Source organism: Dipteris shenzhenensis, chromosome 11, assembly GCF_047967505.1.
Source record: "Dipteris shenzhenensis isolate YYH24624 ecotype China chromosome 11, Dip_SZ_1.0, whole genome shotgun sequence".
Classification (NCBI taxonomy): Eukaryota; Viridiplantae; Streptophyta; class Polypodiopsida; order Gleicheniales; family Dipteridaceae; genus Dipteris; species Dipteris shenzhenensis.
Window position 1 is genome coordinate 9,908,128 of NC_141606.1, and position 13,458 is coordinate 9,921,585.

Consider the following 13,458-nt stretch of genomic DNA (forward strand, 5'->3'; position numbering starts at 1 on the left):
GGACTTCCATGGACTTTATAGTTGGTTTACCTACGACACAAGGTGGATATGATTCTATCATTGTGGTGGTTGATCGTCTTATCAAGATGGCTCACTTCATTCCGACTAGGGAGTCTGTTAGTGCCCCGCAAGTGGCAGATTTGTTTATTAAACATATATTTCATCTGCATGGATTTTCCAGATCCATAGCGTCAAACAAAGATGCTAAATTTACCAGCCATTTTTGGACTGCAATATTTGAGACACTAAGGAATGAGTCGGGAATAAGTAGTGGGGATCATCCTGAAACAGATGGTCAGATCAAAATAGTCAACCAGACTTTAAAGAATATGATTAGAGCACATGTTTCATTGAGGAAACATATGTTGGACAAGTGGTTGCCACTATTGGAATTTGTCTACAATGATAGAAAACATTCATCTACATGAATGAGTCCGTTCAAGCTGAACTACGGTTATAGACCAGCAAATCCAACTACAGTTGGAATACCTCCGAAAGTGCCTAGTGTCACGAATTATGTGATTCAGATGTGGGAGATGCTAGCAGTTGCTAGAGCTAACATCTACCAAGCTATGGATAGAGCCGAGGCGTATGCGGATGAAAATAGATTTTTTAGAGAATTTAAGGAAGGAGAAAATGTTTTTCTTAGAATTCCTTCACACTCTAAGTCTTTGACTGCAAGAGAGTGTGCTAAGTCGGCAAGATAGCCTATGAGTTGGAATTACCACAGGGTTGTAAGGTGCACCAGTGTTTCATGTTTCTTGTTTAAAGAAATTTTTGCGCACTAGTGACTCACTAATCGAGGGTGTTGTTTTGTTTTAGGAGAGAGGATAATACAAGGCACAAACCAACAAGAATTTGGACCGAGGAACAAAGCAAATACGCAATCGGGAGATACCCACGGTGTTGGTTGCATGGCATGTCTACCTCTATCCGTTGAGGCTACCTGATGCGGAGAGCATTCCCACAGCTCATCATCGAGGACGCTGATGCCTGAAGAGGGAAGGAATGTTATGCTTAAGCTGAGATAACGTGACCTCGGAAGGGTCAGTACACATTTTCCTTTAAAGGACTAACTTTCGTATTATATTTCATTGCGCTTCAAGCATATGGTTAAATGAATAAATGCCAAGGTACTTGGTAGGGGCGAATTGACACTGACTAGATGATTCTAAAGGTTAGGGGTCTAGGGACGTTAAAATATGTAATTGCCAAGGGGCAAATGGAATTAAATGGTACTCCAAGAGAGGGGTTAATGGTGGACCAAGGAATGACCCTAGAATTGTGACATGTGGCATGTAGAATCATCTAGGGAATTGTGGGCTTTGTGTGTAGCATGTAGGAAGAACATACGTGAGCATCTTACGAGTTTGCTATCACAAAGATTGGCTGGGTGGAATAATATATTGTCATTGCTTGTGATTTGTTTGAGTTTTAGCTGGGGTTTGTTTCATAAGTCCTCTGGATAACAACCATCTGTTGGAGACCATTACATATAATCAAGTCATCTATAGCTCTCACATCGAATAGGTGTCTCCATATCCTGTCATATGTGCCTCATCTGAAGATCTCACTATCCCGAGATTTGCTGGGTCCATCTCTGGTACTCTGAAAGGGTCCGTCTCAAAGTCTAACAACCCCACCTGTCTACCCTCTGTGCGTGCATTGACGTCACCCAAGAGAAGGACCTCTCCCTGTCTAGAGAACTCCATGATGTCATCATAAATCGTCTCATATGAGTTATGGCCCTCTGCAGTGACGTCATGCGCGTAGGATGATGTATATGGGAGAAAGTAGCACACCCCAATGAAAATTGATTGTGCATCAAGTGGTTGAATCCGAATCCACATGTCCCATGCATGCTCCTCCTTTCGCATAACGATATGAGTGTGACACGAACCCACAGGATCTGACCCTATCACTGATCTAGAATCTCGTCCTCGATACAACCAGAATCATAGCACAAGTGCCTCGATCCTCCCGACCACCCCCGATCATGTGGGCTACAGCTCGACTCATCCATAGGCCCATATCTAACCTAGGTGTCCCATACCACCTGAGCCCGTCTAGAGGACCTTCGATACACCACCTATGATCCGCCATGTAGATGGCCAGAGTCCCGGCCTGGCCCCATCCATCAGTTGAGGAGCGCTCAACTCATCTACACAATAGCACTGGTCCTCCCTCTATATAGAAGGAAACCTGCTATAGATAGCACAATGCTATGAATAGCTCCCTCCATATAAAGCGAGACATACTCCCCTTCCTCTAAGAACTCACTCCTGAGTTCACTAGAAAGCCCGAAAACTCTCTGTGAAGATGAGTCAATGCCAATAACTATACTATGACTATCAGTTTGAGTGTGCTATACTTTCCATGAGATTCAAATCAAAGAAAATCTAAGGCCAAGGCCACAATCTTTGATAACTAACCCAAGGAAAGTAAATCTCTCAATCTAAACAAGTTTAGGTATCGTCGAGTATTCTCCTCGAGAACGCCTGAATCCATAGAGTTAATTCCGTTGACATATCCGTACCCAAGCATGGTAAAATTCGTACCTTAAGGTAAATGATTCTATCAACCTTATCTATTGAGTATCCTTGAACTCAAAATCTTAGGTTGAGATCGAGGAATCATTGTTCGAACAACCCCATCAATTGAACCCCTCTACGGTCAATTTTTGGGTTGCAATTTCTATAAACCCTAATTCTTAAATTACTTAGTATTCAGAAAATCCCTCAATGGAATACCCTTGTAATTCAAATTCTTGGATTGAAATACATGACAGACTTTCCATCGCAGAACAATTAGGTATCCGTTCATAACTCATGATGGAAGAATCTTCATGGAAGTATCAATGGACCAAAGATATGGTCCCCTTGATCTATACTCGAAATGCCCCTACATGAGGATAATCAGTAAAAACTCAGTTGGCTATATCCAGTCAATGGTACTATTCTAGACATGAATATAGTCAACCATCATAGGAATAGCATCCTATGTGATCCAAAGACTACGGAAATATACAATCCGAAATCTCCTAAACAAGATCCACTATCGGATATCCTGTATAAACTTGTGCACAACAAAACCGCTCCAATCACAGGATCATCCAGTTCTTAGGATCTCTTATCTAGGAACATCGAGTTCCAAACAAGGCACTGACAGACCATCATCAGAAGAGATGCGGTAACCCTCCCTGAGATTGAGTCTAGACGATGGAGCTCTAGGGTTGAACCCAAAAAATACATGGCTTCTCTCAGGGTAAAGAATCTGAGTCAGCCCTCGTAAAAAATCTAATCAGGTTGCCCCCAATTCAATTCAGCCTACTCGTACTTCACCCTAGAAGTCCTTGGGTATTATTTCACGCTGGATTATACCACCACATCACAGAATCTTAAATGTAACATACCTTAGTGTCCCATACCACCAAAGTATACTGCAAATAAAAAACTCGATGGACAATATGAGTAAATTAGGTAGCCAATCCCTCTTCAACTTAGATGATCCCAGATTGAGTCAAGGTGGCAAATCCGTTCTCAATCCTTTTCTTGAGTATATCATATTCAAATTTGACATCCATTCTTTATTTGACCAGCTTTGGGCCTTGCTTCAACTTCTAAGGTGGAGGTAATGGGCACTCCTCAGGTACCAAAGTCCTCTAAGTTAGATCATAATATCTCCCAATTGATGGCAGAGTTTGCTGATTTGAAATTGCATTTGGTTAATGCACAACAACTTAGAGCACCAAAGAGTGAAGATAGGCCTCGAGATAAGAGTGGGGTCACTTGCTATGAATGTAATGAAAAAGATCACTATCACCCCGAGTGTCCTAGATTGAGAAAGAAAGAAGAAAAACAAGTATCCTTGTTAGAAGCTTCTTCAGGGGATGAGGAAAGAGAGATAATGATGGCTAAACGGGGGTGTGGTAAAGCAAAAGAAGAAGAAAGCAAGGAAGAAGTAGATGAGAAACATCAGGGAGAGGAACACCGTAGTAAGAAAAAGAAGGCATCTAGAAGGAGAATTAGCCGGTCAAACTTTCCTTTAGGACAAAGAATTGGAAGCTATGACTTGTTGTCCGACCTTAAAGAAAAGGAAGCTCATATCACCTTTGGTCAATTACTTGCTTGGTCTTCAAAACTATCGAAGGAATGGGAAAAACTAGCAAGCACAAGAGTGTCAAAGAAGAAAAAGAAGAAAAGTGCCATTTCTGTTGTTCAAAAGGTAGATATAGATATTGGTGATGATGTACCTGTGGTTGATGTGATCATTGATGGTCAAGTGATTTCTAATGTGTACATTGATGGAGGTGCATCGATTAATGTCATGAGTGAGAAGACCATGATAGATGCTGATTTAAAATACTCTAGTACTACCTCTCCTTATCGCATCCAATTGGCTGACAACACTAGGGTTAAGACCTTGGGAGTTGTGAAGAATCTAGAAGTGGATGTATGTGGAATTTTTGTGCCGACTACTTTTCAGGTGATTCCTACCAAGCCAGATGCACGTGCCTATCCATTGATTTTGGCAAGGCCTTGGCTACGCAAGGTGAAGGCTGTTCAAAAGTGGGATACTGGAGAATTGATTTTGCAGGGAAATGATAAGAAGGTGCGCTACAACATCAGAAGCCGCAAAAAGGAAGTTGTCAAGGAGGAGTCTTCAACATCAGAGAGTTCAAGCTCTGACTTAACCGATGAAGAAGAAGAGACAGGGTGTAGCTCCGAGGAGTCCAACTCAGAGGGTGAGGTGGAAGGAGTGGCCTTTGGGCTTTGTCTTGGTGCTGATTGGGATGAGTCAGGAAGGAACAAGGTGGTGGTGCAAGAAGATCATGTAGAGACACTTCATGTGGAGGATGTGGAGATCACTAAATGACGCCAACGCAATGAAGAGCTTCTTGGTGATTCTCTATCAGGTAGTGAGAAGCTCCAATACTTGGATATGTTAGATGATTTTCCATGTCTCTTTGCAACAAGCTATTCACGGGTTCGACCAGTCTCTCTTATGGAACACAAGATTGAGTTGAAGCCAGAAAGCAAGCCAGTTGTGCAACGCTTAAGGCGATTGGGGGTGATCCAAGCTGAGGCACTAAAGAAACAGGTAAGACAACTACTTGAGGCGGGATTCATCTTTCCTGTTGATGATTCAGAATGGATATCTCCGGTAAATGTCACACCAAAGAAAGGAAATAAGTGGCGGGTTTGTGTGGACTTTCGTCCTTTGAATGCATGTACTAAAAGGGATCATTTTCCTTTGCCATTCCAAGATGAAATACTAGACCAAGTAGCAGGGCATGAGATGTGTTCTGTATGTGATGGGTATTCTGGGTACTTTCAAATTCGTATTCGGGAGGAAGATCAAAAGAAAACATCATTTGTCACACCTTGGGGAGTTTTTGCTTACAGAGTGATGCCTTTTGGGTTGACCAATGCACCAGCTACATTTCAAAGGTTCATGAGTCAAGTCTTGGAGCCTTACTTGGGAAAGTTCATAAGGGTGTTTTTGGATGATTTTTGCAGTTATTCTCGGCACATAGATGACATGGAGAAGTTAAAGATGGCCTTAGCTAGGATTGATGAAGCAAAAGGGTGTCTAAATCCTAGCAAGTGTCATTTAGCTCAAACAAAAGTAGTCTTGTTGGGGCATATTGTGTCTGAAGAAGGCCTGTAAATGGATCCTGACAAGGTTTAAGCAATCATGGCATTGCCAAGTCCTGAGAATGTCACTAGTGTTCACAGAATTCTAGGAAAGAGCAAGTACTATCAGCGATTTTGTGATGATTTCACAAAGATAGTGCATCCCATGAACTTGTTGACAAGAAAAGGAGTTTCTTTCCAATGGGGTGTGGAGCAACAAGAGTCTTTCCAACAACTTAAGTAGGCCATGAGTAAGGGCCCAATGTTGAAGCCCCCTGATTGGTCTCAAGACTTTTATGTAAATCCAAGTGTATCTTTGCATTCAGTTGGTGCTATATTGCTACAAAAAGGAGAGACAGGTAGAATGCAACCCATCTATTATGCCAACCGACAGCTTACAGAGGTGGAAACAAGGTATGAAGAAATGGAGCAAGTACTATCAACGATTTTGTGATGATTTCACAGAGATAGTGCATCCCATGAACTTGTTGACAAGAAAAGGAGTTTCTTTCCAATGGGGTGTGGAGCAACAAGAGTCTTTCCAGCAACTTAAGTAGGCCATGAGTAACGGCCCAATATTGAAGCCCCCTGATTGGTCTCAAGACTTTTATGTAAATCCAAGTGTATCTTTGCATTCAGTTGGTGCTATATTGCTACAAAAAGGAGAGACACGTAGAATGCAACCCATCTATTATGCTAGCCGACAGCTTACAGATGTGGAAACAAGGTATGAAGGAATGGAGCAGCAAGCTCTCTCTTTGGTGTTTTCAGTCAAAAATTTTCGCTCCTATTTATTACCTCGACCATTTTTCTTCCTTACCTCTTAGTCTGTATTAGCATATCTAGTTCGCAAGCCTAATCCTGGGGGGAGATTTGCAAAATGGTTTCAAGAGTTTTCTTTCTCTTTTGTCACTGAAAATACCACTAGGTCCACTATGGCAGATTTGCTCACAGGACGGGAGGATCTAGGAGAAGAAAAGAAATGTAAGGAGAACATTAAAGATGAAAGAGATATACCACCAATAGCTTTTGTTTTGTGTTTTGATGGGGCTTTTAGCCCTTCTCACCAACAAGGAGCCGGGGGATGGTCTTGATGAATTCTAAAGGTCAAGAAGTATGGGCAAGAGGACAAGAGCTTCTAGGTATCACAACTAACAATGCAGCTGAGTATAATGCTTTGATTCTTGATCTGGAGAGTTGTCTTCAAAGTCAAGTTAAAGAATTGGAAGTAAGAGGAGATTCTCAGCTTATTATAAAGCAAATGCAAGGGCATTACAAGACAAGAAGTCCTCATTTGAAGGAGCTTAAATCAAAAGGCTATGGCACTATGTAGTCAATTTGATTTTTGCAAGTTTGTTCATATAAACAGAAAAAAAAATCAAAGGGTAGATGAGTTAGCTACTCAAGCCATTGTAGTCCAAGATCGGGGGTGGTTTCTTTGGTAGACACTGGATGGCCAGAACTGCAAGATGTTCAGCAACATGTGGAAGAAGGCATGTTTTCTCGAGGGTTAACTCCACAACAGAAGCAGAGATTCGTAAGGAAGGCTTGTCCCTATACTACTCTTGATGACATTCTTTATAAAATTGGGAAAAGACAAGGTGCTCCGTCGGGTGGTTCATCCCATGGAGACTAGGAGAATCCTAGAAATGTGTCATGAATGCTCTGGTCATTTTGCTTCAGCAAGCACAGCTAGGAGAATTCTTAATGCAGGTTACTTTTGGCCACGCCTCCATAAGGATGTATATGAATGGTGTCGAAGTTGTAAAGTATGCCAAAAGTTTGGAAGGCGACAGTTGATTCCTGGGCCCTTAAAGCCTATTCCAGCATATGGACCATTTGAGAGGTGGGGGTTGGACTTTGTGGGACCATTCCCTCGCTCATCTCAAGGCAAGCATTATTTATTGGTCGCCACAGATTATGCGACTCGGTGGGCAGAGGCCAAGGCCACAGTCAATAGCAAGGCAAGCACAGTTGCAAAATTTCTCTTTGATCAAATTTGTTCACGCTTTGGTTGTCCTTTGGAAATTCTCACTGATGGAGAAACCTCTTTTAGAAATGAACTAATTGAAGATGTGGTGCATAAGCTAAAGATAAATCATAGCATGTCCACGCCATACTATCCCCAATGTAATGGCTTGGTTGAGAAAACAAATGGATTGTTGTGCAATTCAATGGGAAAGCTTGTTGACACCAAGAAAAAGCATTGGGATAGGCACTTGACAGAAGTTTTATGGGCTTACAGAACCACACACAAGCTAGCTATTGGGTTTACACCATTCCAACTAGTGTATGGAATGGAAGCCATTTTACCCATTAAATTGGAGATACATAGTCTTCGCACAGCTGTTGCAAGAATAGAAGGACAGGAGGATGCCTATGCGCAACGCTTGGTATAGCTAGAAGCCTTGGATGAATGCAGATTACATGCCTTACAAAACTTGGAATCTTCTCAAAAAAGGCGCAAGGCCCGTTTTGACACCAAATTACGCAAGAAGAAAGATATTGGAGAAGGAGATTTGGTAATGAGATTTGATAGCCGTCTGGACAAGCGGCTAGATAGAAAATTTATCGGTCGATGGGAGGGACCATATCGAGTCAAAAAGAAGTTCACGAATGGAACCTATCAGCTTGAGGATGTTGATGGCATGGTGATACCCGGACGCACCAATGAGTATCGCCTTAAATTCTTCTATGCTCGACTACCTTGAGGGCCAACAGACCCTCTCTGTACTAGAGAGGATCTGCTGGGGGGGAAAGATGTGACGCCAAAAATTGATATTTTAAATTTGGCATTGGTATTATTTTTCTCTATGTTTGATAAGAGTTTGAGTATCAAAAGTGATAGCCTAGCGGCTCTTACTTATTTCTATTTTCTATGATATTGTATGGGATGGAGAGGATGAGTGGAATGGCTCATTGTAAATACCATAGATATGAATTATAGATACCTTGGTATGGAGTGAGAGTTATTTGTGTATGGGATATTATGGAGTTTTTTAGAAAATAGGAAGAGTGAGTCATATAAAGAGGTGGACTCGTGTCCATGTGTTCCAATAATATAGGAGAGGCCACATGCCAAGCGTGTGGAAGGCATGTGGAGGAGTGTGAAGTCGAGAGGAATCCTTCTAGAATTCCTATGTGGAATAAGGAGGATGTGGACATGTGGAAAAGAGAGGGTCCCTATGGACTCCATGTGGGAAGACTCTTGACTTTCTCAATATTTTAAGAGTCTTAAGCATCTTGTGATGGGACACATGGCAAGAGTAGCCAAAAAGGACATGGATGGTGACATACGTGCTTATGTGATTGATGGGGAAAAGAATCTACAGACAACAATTGTAAATGGGTGAAGGAGGGTGACAAAATCTCTATAAAAGGAGCCCTCCTCTCCCTTGTTCATCAATCTCTTCCACCAATCTAGTCTCCCCAAGCCTCTTCCATGAGCCTTCTCTCCCTCTTGTAGATATTCTCTTATGTAAACTCTTGAGTCCATCATTCTCTAGTTTATTCTCTCTCTATGAGTAGTCTTGGAGCTTCCGCTCTCTCTTGTATGTATGAAACCTCTTCTTTTCCCTTGTGTTTGTAGTGTTGGAGTGGATTCTCACTCTATTGGTAATGAAGGTCACTTCAGGTTCTCTCTCTCTCTTGAGTGTTTCTTCCCTTTTCTTTCTTTCAAAGCCTTAAAAGTTCTTTCTATTCGGCTGCTCACTGTGCACACATGGTCCATCTGTTTCTCGAGCCACCATGCAAACTTCTTCCCCTCTTCTAGGCAAAATCTATAAGGGGTGGATCGTTGATGAAGGTGGAGTCTTGAGGGAGCATCCTACTCAGGCGAAATTAGCATGGGTGGAGGGCAGTTTTCATGACAGTTTGACTCCCTGTTAGTATTTTGCTCGTAACTTTCTGCTCGATAGTCCGATTTTAATGAAATTTATATCAGCGCGAAGCTCTCTTTAAGGCGCATGTTTGTATGTGATCAGATCTTGAATCAGATACTGCTGCAAAAAGTTATGAGTCTCTATGTCTGACAGTCTGTTTTCATGACAGTTTTTACCCCCGTCTAGTAAACTGTCCATAACTTTTTGGCCGCTTCTCTGTTTCTTATGAAACATATATCAGCGCGAAGCTCTCTTTAAGGCGCATGTCTCTAGGTGCTTAGATCTTGAATCAGATACTGCTGCAAAATGTTATGAGTCTCTGTGTCTGACAGTCTGTTTTCATGACAGTTTTTACCCCCTTCCAGTAAGCTGTCCATATCTCTTCAACCGTCTGTCTGTTTTCAATGAAACTTATATCAGCGCGAAGCCCATATTAAGGCGCATCTCTTTGTGTGCTTGAATCTCTGATATCAGGTCTCTACTTAAAGTTATAGGCCTCTGTGTCTAATGACAGTTTATAGAGTGTTTTGAGCTAAGTGTAAAGGTGTCTATGAAGAAGGTGCAATGTTTCCTCGGAATCTACCCATCCGACCTAATCAGCCCCTTCAACCTCCTCGATATATATCAGTTCATGTCATGTTGAGCCGCAAGATCTTCTTTCAACAACGTATCGCTCTTCTCTTTGGCGCAGACCGGCTCGTTGAGATTATGGCCTCTGCTGATCCTTTCCTTCTCCCTATGCTTGATTACAACATCGCTTGGGATGTTGCCGTCTTCATTCTCATCTGAGGGAGGAAAGTATGGTGTGGTATCTTGGCATAAAAGCTTCTTTCTAATGTCCCATTCTCAATGATAAATATCTTTGTCAGTCACTTCGAAAGCAACAGGAGGTGAAGAGGTGCGTGAAGTTTATTACCCCCAACTTCATGTCACACCTCGTTAATTTAATAACACGACAATTTAGAACATAATTCATACAAAATTGGGGAGCTTCTTGAACCAAGAGTGGTTCAAAAGATCCAGTCGAGCAAAAAATAATTAGGTGTCGGTCAAAACTAAGGATTTCAACTTCTTCATCGCTTCTTAGTAACTCGGAAGCGGTATAAAGACTCTTAAACAAGCTGTCTACATTTAGAACAGCATGAGCCTTCTTCAATATATTTTTGGTACTGAGGAGTTTTATAGTAGTGAAGAGCTGCCCAGAGTTCATCCATCAAGGAATCCATCTCTCCTAACAGGTCATGAGGTCTACGAGGAATAACCTCCGATGTAGCCTCGTCCACCATCTCAATAAAACAGTAATCCAACGTAGGTGTCTCATTACTTTGATGTCCTTCCATGGCTGGAAAACATCTTGCACGGGAGAGGGACTAGAAGAAAAACAACTGCGTCCAAACACGTGCTCTTCACACTAGCAAAGAGAATCTGGTGCTGCGTGGAATCAAGGAAGAAGGCGGGTAGAGGACAGCAAGAAAGATGGTGGAATCTGAGAGGTTGATCCCAAACGGAAAGAGGGTGGGAAATTCGCCTTCATGAGCTGAAGTGCTGGAGTGAGAAAGAGAGAGAAATCTCGGGTATATAAATAGCCAGGAAGGGCCATCAAAAGCTAGGCGAATTTAGGATGGGTGCTTGATTTAGAGCAAGTGCTTTCCTTGCTAGAGGAAAACAAAAAGCAACCTGCTTTTTTTAACCAAAAAACAGTCTCGCTTTTAATAGATCTGGTCCCGCTTTTCTCCAGCCAGCCGAAAATAGCCAAAACGCGCTAGATTTAGAGCAAGTGCTTTCCTTGCTAGAGAAAAACAAAAAAGCAACCTGCTTTTTAACCAAAAAACAATCTCGCTTTTAATAGATCCTGTCCTGCTTTTCTCCAGCCAGCCAAAAATAGCCAAAACGCGCTAGATTTAGAGCAAGTGCTTTCCTTGCTAGAGAAAAACAAAAAAGCAACCTGCTTTTTAACCAAAAAAACAGTCTCGCTTTTAATAGATCCTGTCCCGCTTTTCTCCAGCCAACCAATCACATCAACAACCCAAGCGTGGGTAGTTATAGGTCAGAAACGATCCATCCTCATATCTCTTGCTAAAAGCATCAAGTCTTCTCATCGCCTACCCTTCTCAGGGAATCACGATTTCCAAACACGTAGCAACCGAGAGAGAGCATACAGCCTATGGACTTCTATTGAGCACACATCATCAGCCAACGATTCAGCCCATACATGAGCAGAAATTCAGATTTGCAAGAGCAATCTCAAAAAACATACCTAGAAGACATCTTTTCTGCATACCTCGCGTTGAATTCAATCGTGATAGGACGGCTCTGATACCAGATGACACGACCCTGCAGGATCTGACCCTATCACTGACCTAGAACCTCGTCCTCGATACAACCGGAATCATAGCGCAACCTCGATTCTCCTGACCACCCCCACGCACGTGGGCTATAGCTCGACTCATCCATAGGCCCGTATCTAACCTAGGCGTCCCATACCACCTGAGCCCGTCCAAAGGACCTTCGATACACCACCTATGATCTGCCATGTAGATGGCCAGAGTCCCGGCCTGAGTCCAAGCCCCATCCATCAGTTGAGGAGCGCTCAACTCATCTACACAATAGCACTGGCCCTCCCTCTATATAGAAGGAAACCTGCTATAGATAGCACAATGCTATGAATAGCTCCCTCCATATAAAGCGAGCACTATATATGAATCAATCTCTATATATAGCAATCTCGGCTAAAAATAGCCATCCAGCCCTATGCTATCCCGTAACCCACGTTAACCTGCTATCCAACCCTAGGTACACCATGCACATGACAGAGTGGTCTCAAATGTGATCTGAAGAGGAGATCCACGCCCCCAGAGCCTCGTGTCCTTGTATCTCTCCTCATCTCTCCTTTCTCTAAGGTGACTCCTAGGCGTACCCTGTCACCGTGGGCAATCCTGTTTCAGGGCTCTCATGTGTCCGGTATAGAAAATAATATCTATTGGTGTATGTTACTAAAAAACCTCCTGGATCGGACAAGAGAGTACCATTGCAATTCCAAACAGCCATGCTCAATCTGTCCCGTGTCTCTGTCTCAGAGGCCCGACACCATCATGAACTCTGTGCAGCTCTTCCTCCTCTTTCTGCCCTCTCCCGAGTGATTACATCACCATCTCGATGTACCACCCATTTTCCATCCCGCCTTGCAGCCAACACTCTAGTCATTCCCTCTCTTTTGTGCTATTGTTGCAAGAGCGTGAGGTCATCATCCAAGTATGTCTTAGTCCCCTTCAAAGCTGCCCTCATGCTCATGAAGGTACACCTGTCTGCTAGTGTTCGGAACTTTACTATCATAGGTCTCGTTGGTGTGTCATCCTTTCCCACCCTCCAAGCTGCCTCGAACGTAAGATTGACCCCCATCTTAGTGATTAATGCTTCGGCATCCGCCATCGCATTTAGAGCTTTATTGTTTCTTTGCTTCTCTTCTTCTAAGGCGTCCGAAATAAATCCTTTCTTTGTTGGGCCTTGCTAACCACCTCCTTCCATTCCTTCATTTCAGCCTTTCCTCTATCTATTTGCTTGGAGAACTCACCATTTTTACCTTGTATTGTCATCCATAGGGAAGCTATCTCTTTCTTGAGCTTTTCATTCTCGATCTTGACTATATTCAGCTCCTCATTAAGGGGTGGTTGAATCTCTCCTTGTTCAAGTGGATTGTGGGCCTTCAGCAGTTCATTTTCTTCCTTGAGCTTGGCAACCTGAGCTTCTAGTTCTATTATCATTGATATGTGATGGCTGGTCTTGGCATTGACCATACGGGTCATCTCCTCTAGCATCTTACTGAGTTGGATCCCCATTTGTATATGCATTTCAGATTTCCATTTGTCCATTTCCCTTTGCAGTGAGGCACGCATATCCTGCATGATTGCATCAATGTCCATCTATTTGCTGCCCCACACACA

General features: G+C 42.7%; 1 protein-coding gene across 2 annotated transcripts in view; it reads right to left on the bottom strand.

Annotated features, from left to right (window-relative positions):
- The window catches only part of LOC147896599 (dynein regulatory complex subunit 2-like), a 198,614-nt gene that overhangs the window by 184,131 nt on the left and 1,025 nt on the right, over positions 1-13,458 (bottom strand). The gene's annotated exons all lie outside the window — the stretch shown is intronic.